The sequence below is a fragment of the Homarus americanus genome, unplaced genomic scaffold, assembly GCF_018991925.1.
Source record: "Homarus americanus isolate GMGI-L3 unplaced genomic scaffold, GMGI_Hamer_2.0 scaffold43872, whole genome shotgun sequence".
Lineage (NCBI taxonomy): Eukaryota > Metazoa > Arthropoda > Malacostraca > Decapoda > Nephropidae > Homarus > Homarus americanus.
Genome location: NW_024742269.1, coordinates 403,012 through 409,011, shown reverse-complemented (window position 1 = coordinate 409,011; position 6,000 = coordinate 403,012).

Here is a 6,000-nt window from a genome sequence, read left to right as displayed (position 1 = left end):
CCCCCTCTCCGAACAAACGCACTCAACACAACAGAGCTACAGTACAGGGGGTGGTAAGAGCCGGGGGTTCACACACTCTGGTGGGTACATGACGCCAGAAACACGCCCGGACCTTCACCTCTGGCTAGTGTCAACCCTCAATCATAGCCATACTACTAATCATAGCTAATCATAATCCATCTCGTATATGATTTACTAAGCAACTTTTACAAACAGCATAACTTATTTTAATTACGTATAAAACCTTGGCACACTTAAAACTAAATTTATCATGAATTTTTATGCAGATATAGACTCGGGTCATTATATGTATTTAAATTACTCGCCACAGATCAGATTCTCAAATATTCGTAAGATTAATTTTGTCTCATAAGTAGAAATATAAGAAATTACCTCAACCTGATTGAGTTACAGATAAAATATTAAAAAAAGTACATCTAAAAATGGCATGAAAATTACACTGAGACTACCTTAACTAGATACGTTCATTTAAACACCAACTAAAAATAAAGAATCCCTGACTGGTGTTAATAAACGTAAATAATTAAGGGTAGAGTCTCAGTGTTAATTTCATGCCATTTTAGGTTTTATTTATGCCTTATCTTACGTCAGCTAGTTAAGGTACATTGTTATTACGAGAAATGTTTAATCTTATGAACCTCTGAAGATTTAGGAAGCTGTCTAGACAAGCTTTCGTTTTGGCTACGCAAGGAGGGCCAAGTATTGCTAAGCCGGACCCCCATGCCCTACTAGGCCCCCCAACCCCCGTGTGGCGCCACTGAAGGAGGGGGGCAAGGGAGCGCGGCGTGGGGGGCAGGGAGATCGGGGGAGGGAGGGGTGGTGGGGGGACACAGACGGAACCAGTCCATAGTCACGTGATCAAGGATGCTGTTGACCTCTCCCCCCACCACCACCTCCACCCCACCCTCTTACCTACCCCCTATTTATACCTACTTAACTCTCCCTCTCTCTCCTTGTTATCTCCCAGTGTGGTTCGTTTCCCTCTCAACTCTCCCTCTTCCTCCTTCCCTCTCTCTCTTCCTCATCCCTCTCCCGTCCTCTTCCACTCTCCCTCCCTCATTACTAACATGCAGACATATTTTCGAAGTGTTTGTGGATAGCTTACAGGAGCTGCCATGCACAGGCCAACCGACCTATTGCAGACTCTTTATTTTCTTATGTTCTTATAATTAAAGAGAGAGACAATCAACATCGCCTGACCTACCCTCAATTACCCCCACATTACAAGTGTTATCGTCCTGCTCACCTGACACCGCCACTTGTATCTTAGCATCAATGAACAAATCACCACCTACACGTTAATACATTTTGTCAATATTATGAAATAAGTATTAAAACTATGAAAACTTTGAAAAATACTATGTAAGTGAAAGAGGTTTTTTTCTATAATAATAATAATAATAATCGTGTTTTTTTTAATTATATTTTAGATTAGTAAATGTTTACACACATACACCGTGATTCTTTTCCAAGCAAAATAAACTTGTGTGTGTGTTGTCCGTAAAAGGCAATTAAAGTACAGTAGTTCAGGGCTTGCATGACAACACTGACGTTCCGGGCCTCTCTGGTTGGCTACTTACTCCGTGACGTCACGTGTCGAACGATGCCTAACCTATCTTATCCCAGGACGAACAAGAGTAGGTCAAACGGAATCATATATTTTTACTCTACGATCATATTCTATTATCGGCCTTAAGTTCATGTTCTCTTACAATACTTTTAAAAAATAATTACCTAAAATGCACTGTAGTTATGGGAGATTATTTGGTAATTATTATTTCAGCAAATCTATTATTGTTTGAAGGGTGGGAGGAAGGGTCGTCCTGGGAATAAATTGCGTTTCTACTGGGTACGTTACTAGGCGAGGTAAGAGGGGGGAGGGGGGGGGAGGAAAGAGATAAGGGAGGGCAGAAAGTCAGAGGCAGACAGAGAGAGAGAGACAGAGAGAGAGAGAAGGGAAGAGGGGAAGGGAGTAAGGAAAGAGAGAAAGATAGAGGGCAGGAAGGAAAGTGTATGTGTGTGTGTGTGTGTGTGTGTGTGTGTGTGTGTGTGTGTGTGTGTGTGTGTGTGTGTGTGTGTGAGCAGAGAGAGAGAGAAGGGAAGAGGGGAAGGGAGTAAGGAAAGAGAGAAAGATAGAGGGCAGGAAGGAAAGTGTATGTGTGTGTGTGTGTGTGTGTGTGTGTGTGTGTGTGTGTGAGAGACAGAGAGAGAGAGAGAGAGAAGAATTAAGAGAGATAGTCAACATAAGGTCAGCCACTGTACACGTGCAAGGCGACCTCAATATCTAGCGTCAGGAGAGATGGCGGTGGTCACGTGATCACCACTACCACAACTACCACCACTACTGTTACCACTAGCATTACTACCACCTCTACCGTTACCACTACCAACAAAACTACTACCACCACCACCAAAGCACAACTATCAAGATTAATGGTCCGTATCACACCTGTGTTGCTTCTACTACCTGAAGACTAATCTTAGAACGCCTTTATCTTGTCATATAAAGCAAATATACAAATAAATCGGTATCCAATATGGCGCTGGAATATAGCTGAGACTCTACTGTCAATAAACACCTTCCGTTCTTAAATAAGTGGAGGAAGATAATTAATGATTAAAACAAACTTAATGTCATTACTCTACGGGGTTTGTCAGCCACGATTCACTTAACACTTTCCACTTATTTACATTGTGTTTTACGCCTCTTATTCTTCAACCAGCTTTATAATTATTTTATTTGGGGGATTTTATACAACTCCAGATGTCGTAGTGGCCGGTTAGTTGTGCGTGTGTGTGTTTGTCCGTTTTGTAGAATTTAAAGGTTGGAGCAAGAGCCTAGTGTTACAAAGTTTGGTTGAGGGTTGTCAACTGTTCAACTATCAACACCAATTTTATCTTGCATTCAAATAAACGTAGCATAAAATGACTAAGACATGACAGTACTTCAGGATAATGTTAGTTGACTGTAGTAAATATATTGCAACAATGTATTGTACCTTTAATAGAGGAAATAATAAAGGGATATAATCGTATGGCAGTCATTATGAGGAGTAGTCACTTCTGGGAACTTGACGATATTTTCTCAAATGATTCTCAAAGCTTCGTTCATTAAGTAATTTTTCTTTTGCCTTGATATAATACAATAAAACTGTACCTAATAACGAATCTCACAGCAATATTTTAACACTATTTTAACCATCAAATTAATGTAATTACCTTCATTTAGCCTATTGAATAGATTACATACTTTCTCGCATGTCAGTTTAAGGGGGAGATGAAAAGACATTAACATCGGAACCACTGACTCTTAATTCCTATTTACAGAGTGACTTAACTGTCTTAGTGAGCACGTACGGTACCTGGAGCACCTTACCAGCGTGGTGAGTGAGACGGAGAAATAGTGTCGCCAGAAAGTTGAGTCAACATTATGATTACAGAAAACAATATTATCTTTTGGGGGACACACCCACACACGTCGAGTCAATATTTTCGTTATATCGTAAGTGTTGTGAGTGGAACAGAGGAGTATACTACTAGAGGCTGGTAATAAATAGTACCGTACACCTCACAGCACCTAAATCTAACTGTTAAATTCCAGGTTTGGTTTGGTTAGGTTAGGTTAGGTTGATGCCTGTTGTGACGGGCCTCGTAAAATTGGAGCCTACCTGTAGGCTACTAAGATTGGAGCTTACTAAAATTGGAACCTACTAAGATTGGGACCTAGTAGGATTGGGACTTACTAGGATTGGGATCTACAATACTATGATAAGTGTACAAAAGAGAGAGTGTACAATGTCTTACTTAACGTCTGGATGAAGAATTATGCCCAGTACCGTTGTGTGTCACCAACCTTGACTCTGTTCTGAAATAAAGATAATAAAAATGGTTACCCAAAACACAGGCATTAATCACTGCCGTCAACACGCGAGTCTGGCAAAGACAAAACAGCTAAAAATATGAATAAATTATTATAAATGTCCTTACCTTACATTAAATGAGATGCTCCAGCAGGTGACTGGGAACTGGGTGTTCAAAAATACTCAAGACCTTTACCTCCCAGAGTTGATCATAACTTGAGCTATGGCGTCTTTTTTTCACCGACTCAATACTCAAATCAAAATTGGCCCATGAAGTTCTGGCCCCTGTGCTTGCTCGCTTCTTTCACCTTCGCCTCAAAACCCAAACTTTTCCTTCTTCTTAGAAGCATGCCATGGTTCACCCCAACCCAAAGAAGGGTGACCATTCTAATCCCCCTAACTATTACCCCATTACCCTAACTTCACCTTTCTCTAAGATTTATAGAATTACCTTACTCTCATTTTCTTCATTACCTTGAATGCCATTCTCTTTTGTCAGATCACCAGTATGGCTTTCGCCAGGCGAGATCTACTGGTGATCTGCTCTCCTACTGCACCCACCTTTGGCCATCCTCTCTTAAGGATTACTGAAGGGGGAAACCTTTGTTGTGGCTCTCAACATCTCCCAAGCATTTGACAGGGAAAGGCACAAGTCTATGCTTTCTAAGCTTCCTTCTATGGTTTCTCTTCTCTTTGTTCTCTCATTTCTAGCTTCCTGAGAACTAACCCATGGCAGATGTTGTTGAGGGATCAATCTCTAGCTCTTTCTCTACCAATAGTAGTGGTCCACAGGGTTCTGTTCTTTCACCTACTCTCTTCCTTATTTTTATCAATGATTTACTTCACACTACTACTAACTCTGTCCATTCTTATGCTGATGATTCTACTCTTCACTCTTCTTCTCATTTTTCCTTCCCCTTAACTCTCAAACTAATCTGTTTCTAGAGCTAATATTGTCTCGTCTATCAATGTAGATCTGCACAGCATCTCTGAATGGGGAGGTAGAAATTTGGTAAAATTCAATAGTATGAAAACACAGTATTTACCAATAACACTTTCCAAAATAGAAGACCACTCAACAATCACATTTCAGGATGCAATCATTTAGCCCAATTCAAAAACAGATATATTAGGCCTCACCATTTCCTCTTAATTTGTCAGGGAAGCCACACATCCACAACATTGCTAAAGCTGCCTCCTGAAAGTTGGAATGCTGTACAGATGCAGTAGCTACTTCACTCCTGAGCAGTTGCTCTCATGTCTAGGGTGGTGGTTCTTCTGTTCAACTGTTAGATCGGGTGGAATCAAAGGCATTTCGTCTTATTAACTCTTCTCCTTTAGTCAATATTATTTCTTCCCTTTCTCTTTGCTGCAATGTTACTTCACTCTCTCTCTTTTACAGGTATACTGTACTTTAATGGGTAATCTTCAGTGGATTTGGCATCCTGTGTGCTGCCGGCAAGGCAGTGGGCTCGTAACACTTGTCTTGTCCGCTGTGCCCACCATTTCTGTGTAGATGTCGGTCACACTAGAATATCCCGTTATAGTACCTCCTTCTTTCCTCATACAGCCAAACTGTGGAATGCTCTGCCTTCTTCTGTATTTCCATCCTCTTACAATCTTTCCCAATTTAAAAAGCTGGATTTCCGGCATCACCGCGGTGCAGATTAACATACTGTACTCTTTTTAACTTAATTTTTACTTTTTATTCTTACTCCCCCCCCCTGGCCCCATTGTGGGTTGAAGACCTGTGCCCAAGTGGGCTTTTTCCCCATAAAAAAATGAAGAAAAAAAGTTGAATGGATTTAGCTAAGTTTTTCAGCACAACTGCTAATACTTACATTTGATGACCTTCTTCCAGATATCTTGAACACTACACAGCCTTCAACTTAATAAATGTAAAAACTGAATTGAATGAGTGCTCACATGAGACATACTGAGTACAATACAGTACTGTAGTGTATTGTATTGGTATGAAGAACACTACAGTATTAAATGTGTCTTAATTAAGCCCCGGGTTAGGGTGCTGCTGGCAGTACCCCCCCCCGTGGGGTTAAATCGAGAAAAAAAAACAAAAAAAAAAAAAAGGGGGAAAATAGGCGGATGTTCTGGAACGTCA